The sequence below is a fragment of the Mus caroli genome, unplaced genomic scaffold, assembly GCF_978045245.1.
Source record: "Mus caroli unplaced genomic scaffold, Mus_caroli_1 scaffold_18, whole genome shotgun sequence".
Classification (NCBI taxonomy): Eukaryota; Metazoa; Chordata; class Mammalia; order Rodentia; family Muridae; genus Mus; species Mus caroli.
Genome location: NW_028227273.1, coordinates 72200002 through 72218896, shown reverse-complemented (window position 1 = coordinate 72218896; position 18895 = coordinate 72200002). Strand labels below are relative to the sequence as shown.

The window sequence follows — 18895 nt, the reverse complement described above, 5'->3', positions numbered from 1 at the left end:
CCAAAAGGTAGTAAAACGATTGGTGGAAGTTCTTGTCACTCAGGTCTGGATCTTCCGAGCTGCTCTCCTAGACCCTCCCACTAAACACTGGTTATGGTCACGTGGTTCCCCTAAACATTTTGGTAGAGCCTTTTCCTCTTTAATTACTTTTGTAGACTCCTCCCTGCTTTTATCCTGTTTCTGTCAAGGTCCTGCTCTTGCCGGTATCTCTGCTCCGCGGATTCAGTTCCCTCCCTCTCAGTCATCGGCTTCCTGCCACACAGCTCCACCTGTGGCCAGCTCTGCACAACCTCCCTACTGCTTGCTGACAGACTAGAAAAAAACTGGTTCCATAGGAAGCTGCACTCTGACATCTGTGAGTTCTGAAACCCTCAGATAATAGATAGGCAGCCTAACTTCTTAGATTGGAATTAAACTCTGGACTACAAACACACAGCAAAATATAACCAACACCCTAAATTCCAATTTCTTAAGTTTCATTCCCAACACACAAAACTAAATATGAGTCACAAAGTTTGGCTCCCTTCCAAAGTATGTGTCAAAACATATATGAAATACAAGAGCGACCACTGAGATGAAAATGTGGATAAAAACGGATGGGATAGAGAATGGTGGGAGGGTGCTCTGCAAGCTCTCTGGGGAGCTCCAGGGACAAAGGTCACTCTGTAGAAACAACAAGCTGTACAACAGGGCAGGTGGAAAGCACTGATAAAGTTAAACTCCAAAAGATTTGTCATGGCCACAATAGCAAAGAAAATAGATAGTACAAATACTTTGCACGAATATTTTCCTGTAAATAATCTGACAATCATAACATGAATGAAAACATTAGCATCAGCCCCAGTTCATGTGAGTCATAGTGTAATAGAATTTTGATAGCCAGGAAAAATAAAATGCCTTCTGACGTGAGTTTATAGTACTTAAAATTCCATGCAGATGGGATTCATGGTCAGGATCAGAATGGTAAGGAAAATGGACGTAGTAATACTTGAATTCTCAACGGAAAGGGCATTTGTGCCTGACACATCACTTTATCACTCTGGTCTGCAACATACAAGCTGGTATTTGTGTAAGGAATGCATTGAATCTATAGATTTCTTTGGGTAGGATGGCCAGTTTTACTATGTTAATCCTCATCATCCACAAGCATGGGAGATCTTTCCACATTCTAGTATATTCTTCAATTTCTTTTGTCAAAAACTTCAATCTTTTATCGTAGAAGTTTTACACTTGCTTGCACTGTGTTGTGGAAAATATTTAATTCCAACTGTTATTACTACCCAGCTTTTGATTATTCACTTCAAAGGTAAATGACATACACAATCTTTACAATATGCCTTTATCAGAGCCAGAACTAGGAATGTATCTATCATCTATGCTATTTACATGTCTATTTCCCAACTTTAATCCTGTTATATTTTGCCATGTTTTATCTTGGCTGCTTTGAACTCCAATTAGCCAGCCAACATGGCCATTATCTAAGACTCTTAGCCCACGGTGGTTTCCACCTTCTTTCTCCCCAGGGTTCTTCTCTGACACACCTCCCCACCAAGCCAATTTCTCTTCTGCCCATTTATTAGCTGTAAATATCTTTATTCACCAATAAGGGATAACTTGGGGTCAAGGTTACAGAGCATCACTTGGGTACCTGCAGAATCTCTGTTTCCTAGGAAGCAACTGGGCCTTGTGGACAATATTTAGCATTACAATATAAGCAAAAGACAGAACATCAACACAGTAGAGTTAGCACCAATATACTTTATATTTTTTGAGGCTATAGTGAAAGTTGTTGTATTGCTGATTCTTTCCTTTGATTTGTCACTTGTATAATGGAAGGCTATTGATTTTTTGTACATTATCTTTGTATTGAGCTACTTTGGCAAAAGTGTTTATGAGTTATAGAAGTTCCTTGGTGGAAATTCTTGGCTCGCTTATGTATACTATCATATCATCTGCTAATAGTGATACTTTGACTTCTTCCTTCCTAATTTGTATTCTCTTGATCTCCTTTATTTGTCTTATTGCACTAGTTAGAACTTCTAGTACTATATTGAATAGATAAGAATAGTGTGGGCAGTTTTGTCTTGTCTGTGATTTTAGTGTAATTGCTTTAAGTTTTTCCCCATTGAATTTGATGTTGCCTATCGGCTTGCTGTATATTGCTCTCATTGTGTTTAGGTATGTGCCTTATATCACTGATATCTCCAAGACTTTTATCATGAGATGGTATAGAATTTTTTCAAAGCCTCTTCAGAATATAATGATGATCTTGTGGTCTTTTTCTTTCTGTTTGTTTACATGTACACTACACTGATGGATTTTCTTATGTTGAACCGTCTTTGCATCTCTGAGACTACTTCATCATGGTGGATGATACTTTTGATATGTTCTTGGATTTGATTTGCAAGTATTTTATTGAGTATTTTTGCATCAATGTTCATAAGGTAAATTGGTCTGAAATCCTCTTCACTTGTGAGTCTTTGTGTGGTTTGTTTGTCAAGGTGATTGTGGCCTCAGAGAACTTTTAAAATTATTTCGAGGAATATTGGTATTAGCTTTTCTCTGAAAGTTTGGTAGTATTCTGCACTAAAACCTTCTGGCCCTGGGTGCTTTTTTGGTTAGAAGACTTGTATTGACTGGTCCTATTTCGTTAGGAGTTATAAGACTATTTAGATTGTGTACGTGATCTTGATGTCACTTTGGTAAGTTGTATCTATCAAGAAATCACTCATTTCATTTAGATTTTCCGTTTTGCCTTTTGAAGCAAGATCTAGTGATTGTTTGGTGTCTGGTGTCATCTTGCCCTTTTCTATTTTGACTTTGTTAATGTAGATATTATCTCCCTGCATGCCAGGTCCCAGGAACACCTAGGTTTGAACCCATCCCTGCCTTCCTGGTCCTCCTGTGGCACAGACAGCAGTGGTGAGCTGCATTCTGCCCCCTAATCTCCATCACCAGGGTCAGGGCTCTACACCAATTGCTAAGGACACCTCTGGGAGCACAAGAACATTCAGTTCCATCTTGAGGTGAGCACAAGCTGTTCCTGGAATTCTACTGGCAGTCTCCAAGGTTGTACTTGTCTCCTACAGGAGCTTTCTTGGCGTCAAGAATATCCAGTTAATATTCCCAGCACTTGTGAGGCAGAGGCAGGTGGATTTCTGAGTTCGAGGCCAGCCTGGCCTACAAAAGTGAGTTCCAGGACAGCCAGGGCTATACAGAGAAACCTGTCTCAAAAAAACAAAACAAAAAAAAAACAAAACAAAAAACAAAAAAAAAAACAAACAAAAAAAAACAAAACAAAAAAAACCCAAACAAACAAACAAACATAGAATATCCAGTCAATATAGGGATGGTTGGATGACTAAAGGACAGGGTAAGAACACTATAAGAGCTAGGGCAATTGTGGGTCCATGAAAGGCAGCTTGGTTCCCAGTTGAAATAAGGCTTGAAACCCAGATGATTCTGAAGGGACGGTAGGCATTTTGCCTGATTGCCAGTCACCAGGCCCTTGCCACTAGCCACAGCCCTCCATAGATTTGTGGCCATCAGTCACATAAGGGCAATATCCCAAACCCCTCCATAGGTAGAGGACATGACCTGTAGTCATGTAGGCTCAAGACAGATCTCCAATTTAAGAAGGTACGTAAAGGCCTGGAGGCTTAGCCAATAAGCTTTTTTTCCCCAGACATTCCTCCCTGCAAAAGATATTTAACCTCAGGTCCACCCTGAGAAGTGGGGTATGGTTCTACTCATCCATTTTCCTTAAAACCATGGACTGCCTCATTTCACTGAGATCTCCTGTGGGGGAGCCGTGGAGAAGGTCTTTGCCTCTATCCCATTACAAAAAGCCCTAGATATCCTAACACAGCCACAGTACAAAAAGATGACCTTAAGTCCAATCTTACGAGAAGGATAGAGGCCTTTAAAGAGGAAATTCATAAATCCCTTAAGGAAATACAGGAAACTACAATCAAACATATTGAAGGAAATGAATAAAACTGTCCAAGACCCGGGTATGAAAATTGAAGCAATAAAGAAAACACAAACTGGAAATCCTGGAGATGGAAAACCTAGGAAAGGGAACAGGAACTACAGACACAAGCATCGTCAACATAATAAAAGAGAAGGAAGAGAGAATCTCAGACATAGGAGATACAATTGAAGAAATTTATACATTAGCCAAAGAAAATGTTAAATCAAAAATGTTCCTTACAGGAAACATCCAAAAATATCTGGAACAGTATGAAAAGTTCAAACTTACAAACAATAGGAATAGAAGAAGAAATCTCTCATCTCCAAGACCCAGAAAATATTTTCAACAAAATCATAGAAGAAAACTTCCCCAACCTAAGGAAAGAGATGCCTATAAACATACAAGAGGTTTACAGAATAGCAAATACATTGAAGCAGAAATGAAAATCCTCCTGACACATAATAATCAAAGCACTAAATGTATGGAGCATTTCATTTTAATTAAACATTTTCTTTGATTGAATCATCCTGCTCTTCTACCTTATCTTCAAGCCTGATATTGTCTCCTACTTGATCTGAGTTATTAGATTTATTGTATTTTTTATTTTTTGTTCCATCTTAGTTTGTTGTATGTGCTATTTCTAACTAATTCATTTCAGTTTTCTTATCCAATCTCATACTCATTTCGTTCAGCCGTTTGCTCATGTTTTCTTGACTGTCAATCATTTGGCCTATAATTTGGCCCTTCATGACTCTGAGTTTTGATTTGGAATACTATTTAAATTGCTCTTTTTAGGGGACACAGCTATGATTGTGATTTGAGTCCAGTACATTTTGTCTTATTTTTAGCATTTTATGTTGGGAATAAGATCAAAAGAAATCAGAAGTTAGGTGGTTGTGTTTAGTTGTGCGTTTTTAGCCCAGGAGGCTTATATTCTGAGCTAAATCTTTTATATGGTGGGTTCAGATTTCACTATGAGGCTCAGATATAGGGGTGCTACTGTTTCCAGTTTGGGTCTAGGCTGTCAGAAAGCATGTGAAGAGGCTATGCAGAGGGGTGCAGAGTCTGGCAGCTAGAGCTATTTGGCAGGAAGCTTGAGAGTGAGTGGGAGGGACTTGTCCCTGCAGAGCAGTATTCCACAGAACCAGGAGAGAGAAGGGTAAGGAAAGTGGTTGGATGGGCTCTACAAAGTAACTGAGGAAGAGAAAGTGCCTGGCTTGAAAAAGTTTACCTACCCTGTGAGGGGTGTAGTGAGAGAGTCTAGAAGACCTTCTCCAAAGATACAGACCAGAATAACAAGAAAATCCACCCTTCACTCTGTACCTGGGGAGCCACTTGGTCCTTAACTGCTGCCTAGTTACCCAGGCCCTGTTCTCTAGGAACCCGAAAACTATTTTAAGAGATAGTTTCCAGCCAGTGGGTTTGGGAGAGTCAGCAGTAAGCCCCTCGGTTGTGGGAACCCTAGCCTGGCGGCCCTGGAACCTCCCAGGTTAGAGAAGCTGCAGAGCTGGGAAATGGGTTGGGGTAGACCAGCAATGTATATTCCGCAGCTGGTCTTAAGGATGCTGCTCTCACAGTTCTATTGTGGCTATCTATCACAATAGAAGTTTGAGATCCTACAATTTAATGTATCTTTTTAAAATTTATCATATGCTAACCAGAATATTTTCCCAAAATAACCACATTTGTAGTATGTGCAGTTTACACATAGGGTTCTCTTTGCTACAGCAGTCACAAAGCTCTTCGAACATAAATGCATCCATGCTTTCTTAACTCCCCTGTCCCACCATTTCCTATTCAAGAGAGTGGCCTTTGGCCTGAGGCATAGGCATCCCCAGAGAACTTTGTAGGTATTAGTCGTGTGAGGAAACAGTACGCATTTGACTGAGTCAGAAAATATACATTATAAAGCACCATAGCTATGGCTGTAAAAATTAACTTTTACGGAGCAAAGTTTTACTTTCTATTAGATTTTCATCTTAGATTCATGCTCTCTTTGATAAAAATTCAGCATTCAGACGTGTGCCTTCATATGCTTAGTTATTAAGGTTATAGCTTAGGGCTGTGTGAAAATAAGATGACTGCCCAAAGGTGTGACTGAGGAGAAGGCTTAGTGTAGGTCATGATAATTTTCAGGTTTGCTGGAAAAAAGCCAGTTCCACCATTTGAGCAAGGGTTATTAACTGTTAAATACTGACCAAGAGATGGACTCTGGTAACCTGCTACAGGAGTTCATAAAGACAAACCAATAGGCCACTTTATTTTCCCATGAGGCATTGCTATTTTCCCAAGCACTAGAACTCCCAGCATTCCAGGAAGGTACCTGGTTCTTGGGCAGATGGTGCTTATAAGTAATTTGGGACTTGAGGCTATGAGGGAGAAAACAGTCAGAGGCATCTGAAAAGGGCCAGACTGAACTGGGACATGAGAGGATGGGTGGTTGTAGAGAAAAGAAGGGAGGAAAGGAGAGGGGCCAAGAGAGGAAGCAGGAGCCAGGAAAGCACCAAAGATGTCACCTTTGAGATGTTAAAAGACACCTCAGCCATTCCTCTTGAGTTTCTCTGAGACCTAACAATGTATAGGGCAGCCCAGTTTGCATACTGTGAGAGGAAGATAGCAGGCCACACTATTATCATAGATAGATAACTCAGCATAGATTAAAAAAATAGGAAATCACCTTTTGAATAATTATGATTTGCTGACTTACATCAGGAAAATGTCTCCCTTTTTTGATATTTTCATCATTTACATTTCAAATGCTATCCCAAAAGTCCCCTATACACTCCCCCTGCCCTGCTCCCCTACCCACTCACTCCCACTTCATGGCCCTGGCTTTCCCCTGTACTGGGGCATATAAAGTTGGCTAGACCAAGAGTCCTCTCTTCCCAATGATGGCCGACTAGGACATCATCTGCTAAATATGCAGCTAGAGACACGAGTTCTTGGGGTACTGATTACTTCAAATTGTTGTTTCACCTATAGGGTTGCAGACTCATTCAGCTCTTGATTATTTTCTCTAGCTCCTACATTGTGGGCCCTGTGTTCCGTCTTATAGATGACTGTGAGCATCCACTTCTATATTTGCCAGGCACTGGCAAAGCCTCACAGGGGACAGCTATATCAATGTCCTTTCAGGATAATCTTGCTGGCGTATGCAATAGTGTCTGCGTTTGGTGGCTGATTATGGGATGGTCCCCCGGGTAGGGCAGTCTATGGATGGTCCATCCTTTCGTCTTAGCTCAAAACTTTTTCTCTGCAACTCCTTCCATGGTTTTTTTATTCCGTATTTTAGGGAGGAATGAAGTATCCACGAGTTGGTCTTCCTTCTTGATTTTCTTGTGTTTTGGAAGTTGTATCTTGGGTATTCTAGGTTTCTGGGCAAATATCTGCTTATCAGTGAGTGCATATCAAGTGATTTCTTTTGTGATTGGGTTAACTCACTCAGGATGATATCCTCCAGATCCATCCATTTGCCCAAGAATTTCATAAATTCGTTGTTTTTAAAAGCTGAGTAGTATTCCACTGTGTAAATGTACCACATTTTTCTGTATCCATTCCTCTGTTGAGGGACATCTGGGTTCTTTCCAGCTTCTGGCTATTATAAATAGGGATGCAATGAACATAGTGGAACATGTGTCCTTATTACCAGTTGGAACATCTTCTGAGTATAGGCCTAGGAGAGGTAGTACTATGTCCAGTTTTCTGAGGAACCGTCAGACTAATTTCCAGAGTGGTTGTACAAGCTTCCAATCCCACCAGGAATGAAGGAGTGTTCCTCTTTCTCCATGTCCCCTCCAGCATCTGCTGTCATCTGAATTTTTGATCCTAGCCATTCTGACTGGTGAGAGGTGGAATCTCAGGGTTGTTTTGATTGGCATTTCCCTGATGATTAAGGATGTTGAACATTTTTTCAAGTGCTTCTCAGCCCTTCGGTATTCCTTGGTTGAGAATTCTTTGTTTAGCTCTGTACCCCTGTTGCGGCCTGCCCGCAGTCCACAACACGAACGGTTCAACTGAGAATGGCAGTTCGAACTGAAAAGAGAGGAATCTAGACGGGGCGGAAGAAACAATGGAGCCAAGACAACGAACATTCTGATCCATGCTCAATTTTACTATTTTCAGACACTCAGTTATAAAGGAAGGGGGAGGGAACCCAATATCCCGCCAAGTAACTCAGGGTCCAGTAGCAGGACGAACACGTGTGTGCCTCCAGGCAGCAAAGGCAGGTTCCAGCAGTAGGCATGGCAGGACGAATGAGCACGTAGCTCCACCCTTGAGCAAGCAGGTTCCAGGCTGGGGGAAGGGAGGCCACATACCCCATTTTTTATTAGGTATTTTCCTCAATTACATTTCCAATGCTATCCAAAAAGTCCCCAATACACTCCCCCCCAGTCCCCCACCCACCCACCCCCACCCCTTGGCCCTGGCATTCCCCTGTACTGGGGCATATAAAGTTGGCAAGTCCAATGGGCCTCTCTTTCCAGTGATGGCCGACTAGGCCATCTTTTGATACAAATGCAGCTAGAGTCAAGAGCTCTGGGTCTGTACCCCATTTTTAATGGGGTTATTTGAATTTCTGGAGTTTAGTTTCTTGAGCCCTTTGTACATATTTGATATTAGTCCCCTATCAGATTTAGGATTGGTAAAAATTCTTTCCCAATCTGTTGATGGCCTTTTTGCCTTATTGATAGTGTCTTTTGCCCTACAGAATTTTATGAGGTCCCATTTGTCAATTATTGATCTTATGGCATAGGCCATTGCTGTTCTATTTAGGAATTTTTCCCCTGTGCCCATATCTTCGAGGGTTTTCCCCACTTTCTCCTCTATAAATTTCAGTGTCTCTGGTTTTATGTGGAGGTCTTTGATCCACTTAGACTTGAGCATTGTACAAGGATATAAGAATGGATCAATTCCCATTCTTCTACATGATAACCGCCAGTTGTACCATCACCGTTTGTTGAAAATGCTGTCTTTTTTCCACTGGATAGTTTTAGCTCCCTTGTCAAAGATCAAGTGACTGTAGGTATGAGGATTCATTTCTGGGTCTTCAATTCTATTCCATTGGTCTACTTGTCTGTAGTTTTTTTTTGTTTTTGTTTTTGTTTTTTATCACAATTGCTCTGTAGTACAGCTTGAGGTCAGGCATGGTGATTTCACCAGAGGTTCTTTTATTGTTGAGAATAGTTATAGATTGCTTTAGGCAAGGTAGCCATTTTTACTATATTAATCCTGCCAATCCATAAACATGGGAGATTTTCCATCTTCTGAGATCTTCAATTTCTTTCTTCAGAGACTTGAAGTTCTTGTCACACAGATCTTTCACTTCCTTAGTTAGAGTCACACCATGGTATTTTATATTATTTGTGACTATTGAGAAGTGTGTTTTTTCCCTAAATTCTTTCTCATCCTGTTTATTCTTTGTATAGAGAAAGGCCACTGATTTGTTTGAGTTAATTTTATATCCAGCTACTGTGCTGAAGCTGTTTATCAAGTTTAGGAATTCTCTGGTGGAATTTTTAGGGTTACTTATATGTACTATCATACCATCTGCAAATAGTGATATTTTGACTTCTTCCTTTCCAATTTGTATCCCCTTGATCTCCTTTTGTTGTCGAATTGTTCTGGCTACGAGTTCAAGTACTATATTGAATAGGTAGGGAGAAAGTGGGCAGTCTTTTCTAGTCCTTGATTTTAGTGGGATTGCTTCCAGCTTCTCTCCATTTACTTTGATGTTGGCTACTGGTTTCTTGTATATTGCTTTTAATATGTTTAAGTATGGACCTTGAATTCCTGATCTTTCCATGACTTTTATCATGAAGGGGTGTTGGATTTTGTCAAATGTTTTCTCAGCATCTAACGAGATGATCATGTGGTTTTTGTCTTTGAGTTTGTTTATATAGTGGATTACATTGATGGATTTCCATATATTAAACCATCCCTGCATCCCTGGGATGAAGCCTACTTGGTCATGATGGATGATCGTTTTGATGAGTTCTTGGATTCAGTTTGCCAGGATTTTATTGAGTAATTTTGCATCAATATTCATAAGGGAAATTGGTCTGAAGTCTCTTTCTTTGTTGGATCTTTGTGTGGTTTAGGTGTTAGAGTAATTGTGGCTTCATAGAATGAATTGGATAGAGTACCTTCTGTTTCTATTTTGTGGAATAGTTTGAGGAGAGTTGGAATTAGGTCTTCTTTGAAGGTCTGATAGAACTCTTCACTGAACCCATCTGGTCCTGGGCTTTTTTTCGTTGGGAGGCTATTAATGACTGCTTCTATTTCTTTAGGGGAAATGCGACTGTTAAGTTCGTTAATCTGATCCTGATTTAACTTTGATACCTGGTATCTGTCTAGGAAGTTGTCCATTTCATCCAGGTTTTCTTGTTTTGTTGAGTATAGCCTTTTGTAGTAGGATCTGATGATGTTTTGGATTTCCTCAGGTTCTGTTGTTATGTCTCCTTTTTCATTTTTGATTTTGTTAATTAGGATACTGTCCCTGTGCTCTCTAGTTAGTCTGGCTCAGGGTTTATCTATCTTGTTGATTTTCTCAAAGAACCAGCTCCTGGTTTGGTTGATTCTTTGAATAGTTCTTGTTTCCACTTGGTTGATTTCAGCCCTAAGTTTGATTATTTCCTGCCATCTACTCCTCTTGGGTGAATTTGCTTCCTTTCATTCTAGAGCTTCTAGGTGTGCTGACAGACTCTTAGTGTATACTCTCTCTAGTTTCTTTTTGGAGGCACTCAGGGCTATGAGTTTTCCTCTTAGGACTGCTTTCATTGTGTCCCATAGTCTCTGGTGAGAAGTCTGGAGTAATTCTAATAGTCCTGTCTTTATATGTTACTTGACTTTTTTCCCTTACTGTTTTTAAAATTCTGTCTTTATTTAGTGCATTTGTTTTTCTCATTATTATGTGTCAGGAGGAATTTCTTTTCTGGTCCAATCTATTTGGAATCCTGTAGGCTTCTTGTATGTTCATGGGTATCTCTTTCTTTAGGTATGTGAAGTTTTCTTCTATTATTTTGTTGAAGACATTTGCTGGTCCTTTAAGTTGAAAAATCTTCATTCTGATTTACTCCTATTATCCGTAGGTTTGATCTTCTCATTGTGTCCTGGATTTCCTGGATGTTTTGAGTTAGGATCTTTTTGCATTTTGCATTTTCTTTGATAGTTGTGTCCATGTTGCCTATTGAATCTTCTACACCTGAGATCCTCTCTTCCATCTCTTGTATTCTGTTGCTGATGCTCGCATCTATGGTTCCAGAATTCTTCCCTAGGGTTTCTATCTCTAGAGTTGTCTCCCTTTGGGTTTTCTTCATTGTTTCTACTTCGATTTTTAGATCTTGGATGGTTTTGTTCAATTCTATTGCCTGTTTGGTTGTGTTTTCCTGTAATTCTTTAAGGGATTTTTGTGTTTCTTCTACCTGTTTGGCAGTGTTTGCTGTAGTTCTTTAAGGGCTTATACTTGTTTAGCAGTGTTCTCCTGCAATTCCTTGAGGGATTTTTGTGCTTCCTCTTTAAGGGCTTCTACCTCTTTAGCACTGTTCTCCTGTGTTTCTTTAAGTGACTTATTAATGCCCTTCTTTAAATCTTCTACCACCATCATGAGATATGATTTTAAATCCGCATCTTGCTTTTTGGTGTGCTGGGGTATCCAGGACTCATTGTGTTGGGCATACTGGGTTCTGATGATGCCCAGTGTTCTTGGTTCCTGTTAGTAAGATTCTTACGTTTGCCTTTCACCATCTGGAAATCTCTGATATTAATGATCAAGCTGTTTCTGGTTGGAGCTTGATCCTCTGTGATTCTGTTAGCCTCTGTCAGCACTCCTGGGAGTCCAACTCTCACCTGAGTTCCAGTTGTCAAAGCACTCTCTGCAGGCAAGCTCTCCTCTTGTAGGGCAGGTGTCCAGCAGTCTGGGGCCTCTGATCCACCTTCTGAGTTCTGGGGTCAGAACCCTCCCTGTAGGCTGACTCTCCTCTGGCAAGGAATGTGCCCAGGGGTCTGGGTCTCAGCTCTGCCTCCTGGCTGAGAATGAAGGCCAGATGGGACACTGACCAAGAAGCTATGTTGCTTCTAGATGCCCTCAGCAGGGTTCACACAGAAGATGGCAGGGCTGGTCCGGACCTGAATGGATCCCAGTCTCTGGTCGGGTGGGGTTCCTTTGTCCCTGTTCCTGCTGGCACAAGACACTCTGTGATTCTTGGAGTTGATGTTGTGTTCCACTCACCTGTGATCTTGAGGTGATCCCGAGGTTCTGAGGTGTGGAGAGCACTCTGGAGCCCTTAGCGGCCTCTGCTTAGCTCAGAAGGAGGATGGCAGGGGCCACAGCTCAGAAGGAGGATGGCAGGGGTGGCCCCGACCAGAATGGATCCCAGCCTCTGGTCGGGTGGGGTTCCTTTGTCCCTGTTCCTGCTGGCACAAGACCCTCTGTGATTCTTTGGAGCTGATGTTGCGTTCCACTCACCCATGATCCCAAGGTAATCCCGAGGTCCTGCAGCATGGAGAGCACTCTGGAGCCCTCAGCAGCCACTGCTGGGCTTAGAAGGAAGATGGAAATGTCTTCTTTATTCAAGAAAAGCACTGTGTCCATGCGCATGTGACCAAATTGTTGATTTTTATTTTGTAGTTTGTTGTTAGTAGTTTCTGTGACTGTGGAATGTTTGCAGGTGTGGCAATGTCTAGACCCTGTAGTCAGGGTTTGTTTGTTTTTGTTTTGTTTGTTTGTTTTTTTAGAGATCGCCTGCTGGAGAAGTCTAGACTGTGTCGGTCAGAATAGTTTTCTTGTAGTCTTCCTTGCTCCTCATCAGGGATCCTGGGAAAACGACTTTGCATGTGTGTGTGAACTGTGTGTGAATGAGTCTCATATCTCATAGAGGAAAGTGAAATCTTCAGAGAAAAAGAGATATTTGTCGCCCCCCACATCCCCGCACATGGCTATGGCTGGTCTTCTCTCTTTCTCTGCTTTTCTACAATAAAGCTCTAAATCAGAGACTGAGAGAGAGAGAGAGACAGACAGAGAGAGAGACAGACAGAGACAGAGAGAGAGAGAGACAGAGAGATTGATTTGAAATAATAATTTCTCTTTCCCTCATATTTATCCTTTTGGTAGGTGTGAGCATCTTTCATTTTTGTCCCCTGAAGTGTTCTAGGTGCTTTCTGAAAAATCTCCTGACCACATGCAGGTCTCCCACTGGTCAACCAGATCTGCTCACCTCTGAATCAGAACTAAGAGTGACAGTGTACATGAATTGTTGAAGAATAATACCAGAACGCAAACAATATGCATAAGCAAGGAGAGTTAATTGAACAAATTCCTGCATGCAGAGGCCCAATTCCAACAGCATGGAAAGAACTTAACTGAATTCACTGATTCAGTTTTAAAGCCAAACAGAGGAACATTAGGGAGGGGTAGGTGATATCCTGATTGATGGATTCTATATCTGGGAGTGTGGGTGATACTATGATTCAGACTAATCATTCTTGCTTCCTGTCAAGGAGTAGCAAGCTTGGCTATCTGGGTTTTTTTGTTTGTTTTTTTTTTGTTTTGTTTTTGGTTTTTTAGCTGGTAAGGGGGTATCTCTTGACCTCTTGGCCAGAAGTTTGGCTAACAAGCTGGGGGGGGGGGTGTCTGTTTTACATAATCCTGTGGTTTTGACTGACTTGCCCAGTTCTGGAAACTGAAGTGTTTTCCTCAACTGCTAATTTGCATCCAGTCATGGAGTCAGCCTTTCTCAGGCCAATTCACTCCTTTCAAGAGCCTTGGATGGTGAAGACAGGAGACTGTTACAAAGGGTTTAGATATGTTATTAGAGGGATTAAGCAAGGGATGGGGAGGCTCTCAAGTGACAGTAGGAAGAGGACAAGGAATTGGTTTTGCCAGAGTCTGTTTCAATGTTGATTCTGGAAAATGTCACTGAGAATAATAGCAGATGTGGTGATATTGCTTTCCCACTTAAGGCACTGTAGCAAGCAGTCAGTTGTTCTGAGTATTTGATTAATTTTGACTCTCTAAAGTAACTTGTGTCCATTGAAAACAAAGTGTCACTGACCCTGACTGAAGGCAGCACAGTGCTATGTGTATGAAGAGAACCAATTGAGCATGTAGCAAATGTCACAAGTGGATACCCTTCTAAGTATTGTGACCTTCCTTATCATTGGCTTTGAAAAATTCCCAGTGAAAGATATGGGATTTGATTTTTTGTTTTGTATTTGTTTGCTTGGGTTTTTGTTGTTGTTGTTGCTGTTGTTTTGTTTTGTTTTCTTTACCCAGTCAAACTGGCTTTGTTACCCACAAAATAGTCTTGCCAGTGAGAGCAGTGGCAATGTCTTTCCTCTCATTATACCACACAGTATCCAATCTGGGTATGGACACTGATCATTCCTCTGCCTGTCAAGGTCTGCAGAGCAGTTTTGAACACAATGAATTCTACCATCAGAGAGTCCTAGATACTTGAGGACCTTGTGAAGGGTCTGATATGAGTATTTTCCCCCACAAGCTCCACTTGCTTTCTGACTCATATCTTTATCAATCCCAATTTATTTTTGTGCCACTTTCTACAGCAGTGCATAAGGAAACACTGACGTCATTGTCACAATGATTGGTAAATATTTTCATATCAAGTGTCTCCTGCTTCCAAATGTCTCAGTATATCTTTGTCACTCCAATTTGTTTGATTGTCTTTCCTGATCTGGCACTCACCCCGACACTGTAAGAACATGTCCTTGTTCCTCCATGAATTCTGTCTGTCTGATCATTGATATAAGTGTCCACAGTAGTTCGTTAAGGAAGAATTAAAGGGCAGGACACATGGCTTGGCTGTTAAGAGGACTCCCTGTTCTTGCAGTTTTCAGGTTCAATTCCCTGTACCTGCCTTGGGACTTTATATCTGCCCAAAACTTAGGTTCCAGAGGATCTTTTGCCCTCCTTTGGATCTGCTGTAGGATCTGTATTCATGAAATACTCAGGCCTACATATAGGCAAAGATACCCCTGCAAATAAAATTAAAATAAAAATTTTATTTAAAACACCACTATAAATGATCTGAAGATATTCCATAAGGATTCAAGAAATAGTACAGGAAAGAACATAGAGGGTCCTTCCTACTATGAGAGTAAAGGTGAGCCTGGATATGTAACAGGACAGCTAATACCCTCATGCTAACTTTGGAAGAGTTAGGACTGATAATACCACTAGCCGTTCATTAACACTGACTTCCTGAAACATTGATTTCCTTTCAAAATTCTGAGTTCCTGAAATGTCTTCCCCCAAATCAATATTTCTGATAGTGTAATTTCAGATTATCTTCTTGGCAGTAGTTAACATCTCCTAGGGAAGGGTAAAGATGGATTATTAGTGTAACTCTACTTTCCCAGTGATAGATATGGTTATCAAGCTTAAAAGAAAGTTTTCCAGGGTAAGTTACAGTGTCAAAACGTAGAATATTTTATGTAAGTGTAGAAAGTAAAGCTGGAATTTCACTTGTACATTTAAGTAGTGCTATTTTCATGGAGCATTTTATTCTATTTATAATTTGTAATATGAAGAATATGAATATAATAAACATACTCAGTCATCATTTTCTTTGACTGAGCCATCCAGCTCCTCTACCTTGTCTTCCAGCCCGATATTCTGTCTGCAATGTAATCTCTTTGAGTTACGATTATTAGGTTTATTGTATTTTTATTCTCTTTTCTATTAATTTCAATTTTTTTCTGTGTCTCTATTTATGAATCCTAACTTTCATATCCTACATTGTTCCATTTCTGTCAGGTATTTGGTATTGTGTATTGATTTTTGTCCCGAATTATTTTGTTTCTATCTTTTTTGAGTCGATTCACATACTATAGGAGCTTTGACCTTCTGGAACATGTCTCTGGTTTTGTAGTTCCATACATTGGGAATTACTTAAATTTCTCTTCTTAGGAGATACAGATGAAGTTTGTTCTTTGAGCGAAATTATTTTCTTAGTTTTAGGTTTTTTTTTTTTTTCTGGGGGTGGGGAGTGCAATTGGTTCTGAGCATGACATTTTAAGATAGTTGCTCCTTTTTGTGTGTTTTTTAGCACAGGGGAAAGGAGAGTACAGGCAAGGGGGGGAGGGGTGTGTGTGCTGGCATACCAATGTAAAAATATAGTCTAGATAACCTTTATTTGAAGGGTTTAGAACACAGGATGGGGGTCATACATGAGGGAACAGCATCCTATTTGGTCTGTTTCTGGTCTAGGCTGGCAAAGAATATGTGGGGAGGCTATGCAGAGAGGATCCAGGACAGCCTGAGACAGAGTGGGAAGGATACATAATGATTCAAGGAAACAGTACAAGGAAGAATTTGAAGGTATCTCTGCTAGTGTGAGGGTAAGTGTGAAGACTAGATAAGTGATTTCAAGTGGCCAAACTGAAGAAATAGATGTCAAGTCAGTGATAAGTATTGGTTTTTATGGTCTATGGAATCTCATTTATTTATATACCCTGTCTTTGATCAAATGCACGGCATCTTCCTCAGCTCCAAATACCCACTCCCATAATGCTTCTTCACATCTCCATATTCACAATTTTTAAAGTACTAAATCCACATACTAGGTGGATGTGCATGAGTACATCTCTGAAAAGAACGTCCTGTCCTTCTTCCAAGGCCAGAGCTGCTGATAACATGTAGTGGTCAGACAACCCCTTTCTCCCATGCTGGGTTTTGAACTGAGTTAATCTTGTACAGGGCTTTTGCGTGCAGGCACAGCTTTGATGGAATTAGTTCTGTAATGGCATTCGTGTGACAGGTATGGAAACCAGATCAGCTATGATAACTGTTTACAGGATGCTCAGCCTTACATGAGCATGTTGTAGTAGAGGTTTTGCCTCATCTCTTTTTTGAAAACACGGTTCTCTTGGATACAGTGGCAATTGCAAAGATCCTGGAATTTAATTTCATACATTATTTCTTGAGAGGCTAAATCTTTAAAGGCAGACTCCATTTTAGAGAACCTGACCCAAGTTTGAACTCAGGTAAACTAACAGACTGGTACCTAACATTAGTTTCCAAGCCCCTACCCCCAACAAAACCTGAGCCTAACTCCAGTCTCTAGGCTAATCCCCAAAAAGACTAGCATTTCCAGGTTACATCCTCAACAAGACCAAGTGGCTCCAGGTATTCTCTCAACAAACCGGAACCCTCAGGTTATAAGCCAACAACCTGCTTAACAACATCCAATGCAGAGGGGAGCAGAAATTAAGTTTGTAATATGACTGTCAGCACCAGCCAATTATGTTAAAGGCCAAAGTAGCTTCCAATTAAATGCCTGCACACTTATCACCATCTTGCTGCTTACTATAAAGCCTTGGTTCGATAGATAGTTGGGTCTCCCCTACCAGCAAAACTGTCCTGCATGACAGCAGTGTGCTTTGGGTGGGGGGAGCAATATTGAATAGAATAAGACCCTGATATGAGTTGCATCTGATTGGCTCCTGTTTGGTTGTTTTTGTTTTTTGTTTTTTTGTTTTTTGTTTTTTGTTTTTTCAGGATCACTAACATTTTCCTGGTATTACATTTCAGTGTGTTGGCCCAGAAGTTGCCCCTAACATAGAGGACTACCAATCTGGAGGGTCTTGAAGCCAGCCAAACTAGTGGTGTTCTTCATGTGCTGTTGTGCTGCCTGTGCCCTGGACTACTTGCTGACTGACCCTACCTGCCCTTAGGTTGAAAGTGAAGTGGCTCAGAATCAACAACACAGACTCTGTAAGCAGATGAGAAATGCTGCAGCAAGCTCCATTAATACACTCTCACAGTGTTCCACTGGTCCCAAGAAAGCATCTCTTCTAAACTGCAATTCCAGGTAGACTGATATTGTCTGGGACAGCAATTCTTGGTCTCTCAGGCAGTCCTCAATTAGGTCCTCCTATAGGAGATGCTTTTGCAGCTGCATGGCCCCTGGCCTTTATATAGAATTGGCCCTGTAGTTCCTGCTACATTGGAAACCCTTTTGTTTTTAGATTTTGGCAATCTAGTTCCAGCCAGGGTGCTGCCATTGCCTCAAGATTGTTGACCCCACCCTGGAGGATTCCCAGTATACTGGACTGTGCTGTCAGTTGTCCTGTCTTCCAGGATCTTACCTGCCATTGACTACCAGTCCTCGAAGAGATATCACTCTAGAAGCATGCCACATAAGGGGATGAGGAACAGCTTACATGGTGGTCCCATGGATCTCTGCCTTCCAAGCTTTGATCACTTCCTTGGGAGGGGGGGCATAATAAGGACTTTTTGAGAGCCATCAGCACCTGGAGGGTCAACTTATTTATGAAGTGCTGCTTAGAGTTATGTGGTGCAAGACACTTCAACAAAATAATTATTAGGGTGACAATTCCTCCCATCATGGCTTAAGAGGCTATCCGGTTATAAGGAGTAAAACAGCCTCTTAATATTGCTCCACACTTTTCCCAAGAATACTGCAACTAGAGAAAGCACAGATACCCTAGTTGCGTTGAGGTTGACTATATGCTCCCTTAAGGGTACAGAATCATTAAGGAATTTGTCTGACCAGGTACCTTCAAGATATTGAGCCAACTGTTGTTGGGCTTAAGTGGTGTTATGTACCTGGTAAGGCGCTAGGCAGATTAAGTGAAATGGTTAACATGCCAATAGAGACATGTCCCTAACAAGGTCCAACTCTTCTGCCAGTAAGTCAATCTGTTGTAAAATGTGGATGGCTTAATAAAGATGTTGATTTAGTATTTCTTGCACTTGTGGCACGTCAGCTGACTCAGACTACAACAGCATTGACAGTCTCCACCACAGTGGCTATATTCATCAAGGCAACAGCAGCTGTTGTCACCCTGGTAATGCTTGCAATGATGGCCACAATGATGACAGCTGTAATACCAAAACCCCTTTCCCTGTGTAGGGGTTATAAGTGAGTCTGGGTCATCAGAGTA

At 41.1% G+C, this 18895-nt stretch overlaps 1 long non-coding RNA gene across 1 annotated transcript; it reads left to right on the top strand.

Annotated features, from left to right (window-relative positions):
- The first annotated feature begins 89 nt into the window (after positions 1–89).
- LOC147000492 (uncharacterized) lies at positions 90–18694 on the top strand. The gene is made up of 2 exons (XR_015045928.1): positions 90–355; positions 17520–18694. It is a non-coding gene; the product is annotated as an uncharacterized LOC147000492 (long non-coding RNA).
- The last annotated feature ends 201 nt before the right edge of the window (positions 18695–18895 follow it).